The following is an 11,913-nucleotide window of genomic DNA, read 5'->3' on the forward strand; positions in this document are numbered from 1 at the left end:
CATGCCCTCCTCCTCCGGAGCTTCCATTCGGTTAAACTTCGGGGCCGCTTGGAACCGCCCGTGCCCGGGGAAGGTGCTCCTCTTCGGCTTACTGTGACGCGAGCATGCCCTCCTCCTCCGGAGCTTCCATTTGGTTAAACTTAGGGGCCGCTTGGCACCGCCCGTGCCCGGGGAAGTGTTAAAGAAATTTAAGTTTGTATGTTCATCTGTTAGTTTTGTTGTTTAGTTTGTCATCTTAGCAAGTTTCAAACTATAACTAATCTTACAGGCCCCCTTTGTTGCACATGCATTCGTATCTTTCTGGCCTCTAATTAAACCTTCGACAGCTACGGGTGCCAGGTACGGCCTCATCGCGAATGTGACTCCCCAACGCCAGAACCCTTTTCTGTAAACACCTCCCTTGGGGTGTTGATGACCTCTTTAACCCTTCGTAGATAATGTTGGGGCCCGAGGCCTCTTAAGGCTGTAACTTATGCATTTAGGGAGGTCCAACACAAGGCTTGGTATTTCTAAAGCAACAATATCGTCATGGCCATAAAATAAGTTCAACATGTTAAGCCTTGTGAAAATACACTACACAGGTCAAATGAAGTTCAGAGTGAACATGCTCCCTTTTGCTGTTAGAATAAGCAGAAGTATGAACAAAAGGTGTCTTGTAAGCTGAAACCGTTAGAATAGGCAGGAAGAGGGTGGGCAAGTGGGATGGAGTCAAATGTCAAGTTTTCCATTCTGTATGTATTGCATATTCAAATTGCTTATGCTGATGCAAATAAAAACCATGTGTGCAGTCGAACACGCTGGCTTCGCCTCGGAGTTCGAGGGCTGCCCCGCGCGGAAATGACAGACAATCTTGGCTGGTTGATTCATTTGTTCAGGCTTGTTTTGATAGAAACATCCTTAACAGGAAGGTGCTCCTCTACGGCTTAACTGCCACGCACGCCGGCCGGAGCTCTGGTACGGTCCGAACCGCGCGAAACGTCGCCACCGATCGTGTCCGGGGGAACGTGCTCTTCTTCGTCCACTCTCCTCTTCGCCCACGCTCTTCTTCGGCGCACGCCGGCCGTCTAACCGCTCCAGCGCCCTGTCGTGCCGCTCGGCGAAACTACAATGCCCCCGAATATTTTTTAGACCCGCGAAGCACTGAACCCACGAAAGGTGAACCGCGAAGTAGCGAGGGTTCACTGTATGTATAAGACCAAGACCTACAAAAAAGTCTCTTGGAGCAATGAGCTAGGTTTTACAGGAAGTCGGCCACTTTGAATTTACTTAAAAGGGGGCGGGTCACCACAATGGACTTTGTGTAGAAATTATTATTGGGGCCCGAGCAGCGACCGCGGCAAGGTCCCTATTGTTTTTGTAGAAATTATTATTAGGGCCCGAGCAGCGACCGCTACGAGGTCCCCATTGTTTTTGTGGAAATCATTATTATTTTTATTATTATTATTAGGGCCCGAGCAGTGGCCGCTGCGATGTCCCTATTGTTTTTCTAGAAATTGTTATTAGGGCCCGAGCTGCGACGGCGGCGAGGTCCCTATTGTTTTTGTAGAAATTATTATTAGGGCCCGAGCAGCAACCGCTACGAGGTCCCCATTAACCGCGATAACCGAGGGTTCACTGTATTACTCTTACTCGATCTTGGCGCCGCTTTTGACACTTGATCATAACATATTATTAAAACGCCTTGAAACTTGTGTTGGCATTTCAGGTTCAGCGCTTTCTTGGATTAATTCGTATCTGTCGGAGACGACGCACCGTGTAATTCATGGCAATGCGTCTTCTGATCTTTGTAAGATCACACGCGGAGTTCCGCAGGGATTGGTACTAGATGCTACCGCTTGGTGATATTATACGGAAATATCACATTAGTTTTCATTGTTATGCTGATGATACGCAATTATACATGCCGTTGGATATAACGAATCCGTGTGATTGCTATAAATTAGAGGCATGCCTTGCCGAAATTAAACTATGAATGTCTTTCAATTTTTTGCGTCTTAACTCAGATAAAACCGAGATGCTGATCATTGGACCAGCGCGTCATCTGTACCTTTTTCAAAGACACCACTATGAGTATCGATAAATTGCCCAAAAGGATTCAACAAAAAATCTCGGTCTTATATTTGACACAACTATGTCGTTTCAAATGCACATTAAAAATATTACCGTATTTTTGGACCCATAAGGCGCACTTTAAAGTCCGGAAAGCCGTCCAAAAAAGCCAGGGCGCCCTTTGAGGTGGAGCGCCCATTGCGTCGACCAAGTGCGCCGCTGGGCTGACGGCGAACATCAACTGCCTGCACACCGCTTATATAGAGAGAAGGCGGGTGTGGCTTACGACAAGCAGGGGGGCGTGAGAGGGGATCGATGGGTGTGGACAACAGGCGGACGTGAGAGGGGAGATGGGTGTGAATGACAACAGGCGGGAGAGGGGAGACAAAACAACACAAAGGCACGCCCCCAGTGCAAAGCAGCGCGATGCCCCTATCGTCGCTGTTGGTCTGTGACTCCATGCGTGCCCATCTGACAGCCGCTGTGAAAAGTCAAGTCACGCATATGAACTCAGAGCTTGCCATCATCCCGGGAGGCTTGACAAAGGAACTCCAACCTCTCGACTTAAGTATAAACAGAGCGTTCAAAGTGAAGTTGCGTGCTGCGTGGGAGCGATGGATGGCGGAGGGCGAACACAGCTTCACAAAGGCTGGGAGACAGCGAAGAGCAAGTTATGCCACAATTTGCGAGTGGATTGTAGCTGCTTGGACGAACGTGTCTGCTAGCTCTATTGCAAGAGCTTTCGCGAAAGCCGGCATTACATCCGGGGAGACGCTCAGCAGCGACACAGACTCGGACAATGACGAGAGGGAACCTGGCGTGTTTGAGGGAGAATTTGCCCAACTATTTCTGTCTGATACGGAAGACGATGATTTTGAAGGATTTGTGGATGACTGATAACTCTTAATGTGAGTACCTTGTTAAATAAAATACAACCAAACGCAGTTTTGCTCCTGTTGCCGTTTTTTCAAAACAGCTAGCCATGCTATCGTCTGTTTTAGTGTGCATGCATGTAAACTAAGGTAATGTATGGTAGGCTGGGAGGCAGAATTTTGCTGGGCCTACACTTTTATGCTTTTCAGTTGATTTGGGATGATAGTTTTAGTTTTGATGTAACACCGTGACCGCACATCGTTTGTTGACAAGTGACTTGCTCACACCGGCATTGTGTCGGCATCCCACCTGAGGGGCTGCGCCGCAGCGAGACGGCGAAGCAGCGAGATGGCGAGGCAGACTGATAATGACTCGTGTTGTTTATCTTGGATACAGAAGACAAGGACTTGGTGCATTTTTGGATGAGGACAACTTCAGCACGTTGTTAAAAGCTAAAATAAAGTACCACTGAACTCCCGCTGCCATTTTAAAAACACGCTAGCGCGACTGAGCAGCCAGCGAGACTGCTCGATTGGTCGGTTGTGTTAGCGCCCGATGAGTCGGCGCGTTCTATCTATGTAACAAATACAGAAATAGCGCCCCCAACAGGTGTTGCGCCCTTTGACACGGCGCGTCTTTTGAGTCCAAAAATACGGTACTAGAACTGCATTTGTTCATCTGCGTAACATTGCTAAAATTCGCCCAATTCTATCAACCTGTGATGCAAAAATCTTAATCCATGCGTTTGTTACGTCTCGCCTCGACTATTGTAACGTTTTGCTCTCGGGTCTCCCCATGTCTAGTATTAAAAGTTAGTTCAAAATGCAGCAGCTAGACTCTTGACTAGAACGAGAAAGTTTGATCATATTACCCCGATACTTGCCAATTTGAATTGGCTTCCGGTCCACTTGAGATGTGATTTTAAAGTTCTGCTACTTGCCTATAAAATATTGCATGGCTTAGCACCTTCCTATCTCGTTGACCTCGTGGTACCATATGTTCCGTCCCGAAACCTTCGCTCACAAAATGCTGGTCTTTTAGTGATCCCGCGAGCCAAAAAGAAGTCCACAGGTTCTAGAGCGTTCTCTATTCGGGCACCAATGCTTTGGAATGTACTACCCTCAGGTATTAGAGGCGCCACCTCAGTAGAAATGTTCAAAACACTATTAAAGACGCATTTATACTCTTGTGCATTTAGTTGAACTATTTGTTGGCCTGTTTACTGCCGCTTTTTCTCTTATCTTCTCTTTTCTGCCCCCTTTTCCCCGGCTGGGGGATTAGGTGACGGTCACCCACTAGGAAGTTTAAGGCATTGACAAACTGGGCATGCACCTGTTCCAGTGATGTCGTCTTCCTGCAGCGCGACATTTATTTATATACTTTAGCATCTAATTTAATTATTTGTTGGCCTGTTTACTGCGGCTTCTCCTCTTTTCTGCCCCCTCTTCCCCTGCTTGGGAATTAGGTGATGGTGACCTGCTATGAAGATTACGGCACTGACCAACCGGGGAGGGACCTTCTCTGCCGAAGTCGTCTTCATGCAGCACCTCTTCTGATTTCCCTATATTTCAGCACTTCGTTGAACTACTTGTTGGCCTGTTTACTATTTCTGTTCTTTTTTTTCTGTTCCCAATTCCACGGCTTGGGAATTAGGTGATGGTGATTCACTTGGAAGTGGCTGTTCTGAATTTACCCCAAACTGACTATTTCAAGATCAAAGGCTCAACCTCGGATATGCTGCCATGGCGATTACGGTCCTGGATGAGGACCCACTCCACTAAAGTCATCTTCCTGCAGCACTTCATTTAATTGACTCTCACATTATCTCATCTAACATTGTATAGCATCATTGTATGTGTCAAATGTTGCCCACTTGGCATCCAAAGCAGCCTGGTCATCCTGGAAGGGGGTTTCCCCCCCATCTGTGGTCCCTTCTCAAGTTTTCTCACTTTTCCCCCAATGGGGTTTTGAGTTTTTCCTTGCCCTCCTGGGGGTTAAGATCAGTGGATGTTGATTGTGGTTATGTAAAGCCCTTTGAGACTGTCTGTGATTAAGGGCTATACACATAAAATTGACTTGACTCGACTTGGACCAGAATAGAAGTGGATGAGGGAAAAAGGGAGGGGCGGTGTTGACTGATATTGTGCAGATGGAAGTAGGCTGACCGGGTTGTGTTATTATGCTTATGGAAAGATAGAGTGCTGTCAAGGATGACACCCAGACTCTTGACCTGAGGGGATGGGAAAACAATGGAGGGGCCAACAGGAATGGGAAAACTGCCAACTTTGGATTGTATTGATTTTGTACTGAAAAGAATAACTTCTGTTTTGTCGCTGTTAAGCCTCATGAAATTATTAGAAAACCAGTCATTGATTTCAGATAGACAGGAGGTGACGGAGGTGGGAGGGAGTGATATGCTGGGTTTGCAGGAGAACTAGAGCTGGGTGTCATCCGCGAAGCAATGGAAAGCGATATTGAATTTTCGGAAAATGCTGCCAAGGGGAAGGAGGTATATGATAAATAATAGGGGGGCCAGGACCGAGCCTTGGGGCAAACCTGAGGTGACTGGGAGGGACTTTGATGAGAAATATTTAAGCTGGATGAACTGAGTGCGGTCTTTGAAGTATGAATGGAACCAGTTGAGGGCGGTGTGGGTGATGCCGATGGAAGAAAGTCTTTTGAGAAGGATGGTGTGTGAGATGGTGTCAAAGGCCGCAGTCAGGTTAAGAAGGATGACAATGGAGAATGAATCTGAGTCAGCTGCAATGAGGAGAGCAGAGGTGACCTTGAGTAGAGTTGATTCAGTGCTCTGAAGTGCACGGAAACCGGACTGAAAGGGTTATTGCAGGTGAGATGAGAGTGGAGTTGAGTGGCGACTACATTATCTAGGACTTTTGAAATGAATGGTAGGTAGGAAATAGGGCGGAGGTTCAGGAAATAGTACTGAGCGGCTTTTTCTTAATCTCATGAGAAAATGTACTTGGGCAAGCACAGTCGAAAAGAGTCGTGCGTTATCTCAGCCCAGCCTCACATTCTTCCCCCGGCACGGGTCTACGTCCAAGGGAAGGTCCTCTCCAGATTAATCATTGTCTGGATGGTTGATTCCCAGCTGGTCCCCAAGACTGGTATTCCACGGCTGGCCTTCTCCGGCGGGCAGTCTCTCCGTCTCTTCTGCTGGTATTCCCCTGTAATCTTGTCAGTGTGCATGTATGTGTGCTCCAAAATCAAATTATGTCTTTCAGAATGTGTTTTTGCAATGGCGTCCCCTTGAACCCTCCAATCAATCAATCAAATTTTATTTATAAGAGCACTTTTCATACATAAAATGCGGCTCAAAGTGCTGTACAATAAAAACATCCAAATTACAACGAAAAACTAAAACCCATTCCACCCACTCAACATAAACACAAGACACATCCACATACACGCCTGAACTCGCACACACACAGAACACTCGCATTCACACAACTTAATAAACCATCTTAGTAGAAAGACAGGGTAAGGCACAGAGAAACCATATGAGAAAATGTACCCAGGGTAGGTGTCAGGTTCGCCAATTTGACATATCGTGTTCGAAAGCTAAAAGGAGAGACAGACAGCTCAAGTGGAGACAGAAAGGTTAACAAAGTTTATTTGGCAACTTCATCTTCCTTCTGTTCCTCGATGCTTTTCACACATTCCCTTTTATAACATCGGGGAATCAGATTACACTCAAGGGTGGTACAGTTCGTCTTCTCAAAAGCTGGTTTGGTCCGGTTCATCATTGGTGTGTCGTCGTGGGTCGCAGCTGACTTTGACGTCAGCATCTCTTATCAGGACCTAGCACGATGTTGCTTGCTTCAGACTCACTTCTGAAGAAGTGCCACCGCCCTTCTTTTCAACATGATATGTGCACCATGTATTGAAATAAAGTTGCGTCATGGCAAATGTATAATAACCTCCAAATATTACTCTAACATTCCCCCCTGTTTATTCTACATTTGCCCCAAATATTATCATCAATGGAATTTCCAAAGATTTAATTCCATCAAATCATTAGCTTGATAGCAAATGTAAACCCCTCTATTTTTCTTTGTTTAACTTTAATGTATTTGAGCGTTTTGGATTAACGAATAGGATCTCCCAGGTAAATTCAGTCGTCGTCATCAACTTGGTCATCACTGTCTCCTCCATCACCAGCACTTCTGTAATTAATCAAAGGATATATTTCCTGTCGTTTGGAATTTGTTGGAGCGAGAGCTGTTGAGATAAGTCGGAAAAGCAAAACGCGAATGCAGGGAATACAACAACATCCATACAGTACAAGGATTGAGGTGAACATTGTTATAGAAATCATTACAGAAAATACCATATTTTTATATTTACCAAACGTTTTGTTCCACCACTCATCCCATGCAGAGGTAGTCACACCTGAGTGTTCCTTCAGCTTATGCTTCAGGGTGCGCAAGCCTGTAATGGCTCTTGTGAGGGACCCTTCCGGAGAAGTGTTGTTAGGAATGAAAGTACAACCATTGATCCCCAATCATGGCGCAAACCCCTCCTCTCTCTGCCAACAGCATGTCCACCGCGATGCGGTTTTGAAATGCCATGAGTGATGTTGCTGCCAATTGTTCTTTTGGACCAATTTTACGTCACCCCAGATGGAAGGACGACGTAGGACCAATTGTTCTTTAATAGCTATAAATCCTTCTTCAATGAAGTTCCCCAATCTTTGCACGTTATAGTGTATGTAATTTATTCGATCCACATTCTTATTCGGTGTAATCCAAAGAAGAATGGACTCGAACCCCGCTGCGATTTGATTTACCAATTTATACTCATCTGGTACGCCCCTTGGTTGGCCAATTGCATCCAAATAAGTCATATCACCATCCCTCCAGGAAGCACTTCGTCTTTTCCTGGCGTAATAATAGGGGTATTCGTCGGCTTCAACTGCCCTTTGAATATCCCTTGCTGTGGATGGAAAAATAGACACTGGTAAGAGAAGTGACACCAATGCACAAGTTCCAACTGCGTCCTTTAATGAATCAAATAATTTAGTACCCCGCACCACCACCACACATCGCTGCGTGGCAGTAGTGTACCTGCTTGGAGTACAGTTGTCTTACACCACTTGTGTTCCTGTGAGATTAACACAAGTAAAGTTAGCCACTGCCACATCGGTAGAAAAGATAGGCTTATCTTTCGTTGCCTTAATCGCAGCGTACACATCATTCCAAGCAATGCAGTCCGCATTAGGTGTTAATTTCATCATTACTTCTAAAAGGCATGTTGATGGAAGAGCTGTTGGAATTACTCATAGTAATGGTCTCGGACACATGCATGAAACACAGCTTTTAGTGCAACCAAAACTACACAACACAAAATCTCAATTTTTTATCCACGCGAAAATCATGTCAACCGAGAGACCCCTAATAGGGTAGGGTTGAGATGACTTTTTACAATGCACAAGGTGTATGTTGCTTGGGGAAACTGTCCTCGTTTTGGGCTTATGTTTCCCTGACAATTGTGTCGAGCACAGATCATACAGGCTCTTCAAAAAATCTTTTGAGAAAAAATTAAAACCCATATGTTGTATAAAATTTGTTTGGTTTGTCTTACCATACCATCCCTCCTGTTTGACATGTGTGTCAACATGTGTCAATATTGCGAAAAATATTTTTTGGAAGAATTGTTTTTTTTTTTTTTTTTTTTTTTTCCTCTGAACTGACATATATGCCATTAGTCAAAGTAGCTCCTTTTTCTAGCCATAGATTTTCTCTTGCATAAGACTTTGTTGTTGTATGTCTGCAATGATGTTGCCTCGCAGAACGTTATCTATCAGCGCACACACAGCCACACCTTTTTTTTTTTTTTTTTTTTCTCTCTCTCTTCTCTTCGTTTTATTTTGTAAGTATTTTTGTGTACTAAGCTGACCAGTGAATTCATATTTTGTTATCCATGAGTTTAAATGTTTTACTTTTTCCGGACATTGGCTTTCTATAAATTTCTAGTCCTTACACGTCAATTGTTGTTTCGGATCCTTTTTGCTAGCTTTTTTACTGTTTGATTTCCCCATGTTTTCCTAAACTGTTCTCCAATCCCTGAACAGGCTGACAATTACTTTGTTTTAGGTAATTCCCAAGCTTCTGCTTCCCAGACAGTTGTCGGTTAAATTTCCTGTTCCAAAATGAGGTTGCAAGCCTCCATACACACTTATTCATTCACACTATTTTTCCCTTTTTATTTATTTATTTTTTCCCTCGTCTTTTTTTCCCCTTATTTCTCTTTTTTTCCCCTTTCAAACGCGCGTGGAGGATATACCCCTGTTATCCCCTATCAGTGTTATAGACTATCTCTGTCTCTTCACGTAACATTGACTAGTATTCTTACGGTTTTACACAGTTTTAAAGACTTACTCTGTCTAGTCCCCACAATATCCCCACGGAATTTAACTACTTACTTGCAGAGGAGTCCGCCCTCCTGTTAACGCAGAATTTAACTACGTACCCCTTCAAATGCCCACATTTATCACACTCATTCATCACATTCGGACTTCACACACTCACCCAAGATGAGCTGAACGTCTCTCTCCGCAGCCTCCCTTCAACTTTCAGCATCCAGTAGCAAAGTCGAGGACCAGGTCCAAAAAAAGAAAGAATCCTCATCTTGTCGTGGCCACGATTGTCCCCGGTCGTCGGCTTCGCCCCTGGACGCCTCCAGTATGTTGGGTTCACGGCTCTGAAGGACCAATTTTATGTCAGGTTCGCCAATTTGACATATCGTGTTCGAAAGCTAAAAGGAGAGACAGACAGCTCAAGTGGAGACAGAAAGGTTAACAAAGTTTATTTGGCAACTTCATCTTCCTTCTGTTCCTCGATGCTTTTCACACATTCCCTTTTATAACATCGGGGAATCAGATTACACTCAAGGGTGGTACAGTTCGTCTTCTCAAAAGCTGGTTTGGTCCGGTTCATCATTGGTGTGTCGTCGTGGGTCGCAGCTGACTTTGACGTCAGCATCTCTTATCAGGACCTAGCACGATGTTGCTTGCTTCAGACTCACTTCTGAAGAAGTGCCACCGCCCTTCTTTTCAACATGATATGTGCACCATGTATTGAAATAAAGTTGCGTCATGGCAAATGTATAATAACCTCCAAATATTACTCTAACAGTAGGTCATCCGCGCTGAGAGGGATGACGGCTCACGCCCACAGGGAGCTGCGCCAACACACAGACCCCTAGCCCAGACTGACCGGGGTAGACCCTACACATAGTGCAGAGGGCCCCGGTCCGCCGGGCCTAAGGAGCCTCCGGGATGAAGCCCCCTGTGAGAAGGCCAGCCACACCTCCCAGCGCGGAGGCCCCCCTTGAGGAAACACTGGAGCTAAAATATATAAAAGAAAATGATAATGCTAAACAAAAAAGAAGCTAAAAATTAAAGGACAATAATATAAAAAGACGAAGCTAAAATATATAAGAAAAATTATGATACTAAAAGACAGAGAAGAAGCTAAAAATTAAAAGACAATAATATAAAACGACGCAGCTAAAATATATAAGAAAAATGATGATACTAAAAGACAAAGAAGCTAAAAAAAATTAAAGACAATGATAATATATAAAATGACAATCCTGAATTAAAAGACTAAGATAAATTATTTAAAAGCCAAACAAAAAAGGTGAGTCTTGAGCAGGGGTGGGCAATTATTTTTTCCATGGGGCCACATAAGAAACATAAAATATTGTGGAGGGCCGGGCCAAAAGGCTGAACTCAATTCTGCATAATATTAATTGTATTTCTTTTTTAAAAAGCAGTAAATAGCACTGTTTTGACAAGCTGGCATTAAAGTTAAGTAATGAAACTAAATACCAAATAAACTGAAAAAATGAGGTTGCCTTACAAAAATGTATTCATTCAAATTTCTCAACACAATGGTAGACATAATATTAACATTTTTTACTATTTGTGACTCATATTAGTAAACATATTCTGTCACATTCACTTCAAAACACATTTTGAGTTCCATATACTGTTGGATAGTTGTGTAAAGGTTCTGAGCATTTTAAAGACATCACAATATTGTCTTTTTGCACCAAACATTAAGCAAGATACAACATATTGACTGTCACTGAACTGTGATTTTGAGAAAAAGTGTCCCAGTTCATTGTTATCTGGTGCCGTTTTTATATTTCTCTGCATGTTTCGTCTGGTAATGCCGACTCAAATTGTAGTCCTTCAACACGGCGATCTGCTCCCCGCAAACTAAACACACAGCTTTACCTCTAACTTCAGTAAATAAATACTTCGCTGTCCAATTTTTGTTGAAAATTCTACATTCGGCATCTACCTTTCTTTTTGTAGCCTGAGCGGACATTTTTGAGGACGAACGTTGTCTTGTTGTGATTCAATCGCGCGCATGTCTTGATAAACGCATTACGTCATTATGTGCGACGCACATTGTGCGGGAATAAAAAAAAAAAACAATTTCAGAATAAAAGCAGTGCAGCTTTCGCCCATGAATGAGGTGAAATTAAAAAGTATGTTTATTTTGAAATTTCCAATTAACCTTCCACTCGCGGTCAGAGTCAACCAAAGGTATGTGGCCCGGGCCATACAATGCCCAGGTCTGTCATACGGGCCAGTCAGTGCCACCCGGCGGGCCGGATGTGGCCCGCGGGCCGTGCAATGCCCAGGTCTGGTCTTGAGCCTCCTTTTAAAAATATCAACAGTCTCTGCGGACCTGATGTCCTCCGGCAGGCTATTCCATCGACGAGGACCAGAATGGCTGAATGCAGCCTCGCCATGTGTTCCAGTCCTCACCCGAGGAATAATTAACAGGCCGGTGCCAGAGGACCTCAGGGTCCGCGAGGATGGCCCAAGACCGTTAAGGCATTTAAAAACTAATTGAAGAACCTTAAAATCAATCCTGAAACACACGGGGAGCCAATGCAGCGATTTTAAAACTAAATCCAGTGCCCAATTTGGTATGTTTGCATCTCTATGTCCTA

The 11,913-nt window shown here is 44.2% G+C and overlaps 1 long non-coding RNA gene across 1 annotated transcript; it reads right to left on the reverse strand.

Moving 5' to 3' along the window:
- Positions 1–6,527: 6,527 nt before the first annotated feature.
- Positions 6,528–10,070, reverse strand: LOC148315086 (uncharacterized). The gene is made up of 2 exons (XR_015841288.1): positions 9,471–10,070; positions 6,528–7,875 (listed from the first exon to the last, which is right to left on the reverse strand). It is a non-coding gene; the product is annotated as an uncharacterized LOC148315086 (long non-coding RNA).
- Positions 10,071–11,913: the final 1,843 nt, after the last annotated feature.

The sequence above is a fragment of the Idiotropiscis lumnitzeri genome, unplaced genomic scaffold (genome assembly GCF_059441095.1).
Source record: "Idiotropiscis lumnitzeri isolate Australia: NSW breed Sydney's pygmy pipehorse unplaced genomic scaffold, RoL_Ilum_1.0 HiC_scaffold_136, whole genome shotgun sequence".
NCBI lineage: Eukaryota > Metazoa > Chordata > Actinopteri > Syngnathiformes > Syngnathidae > Idiotropiscis > Idiotropiscis lumnitzeri.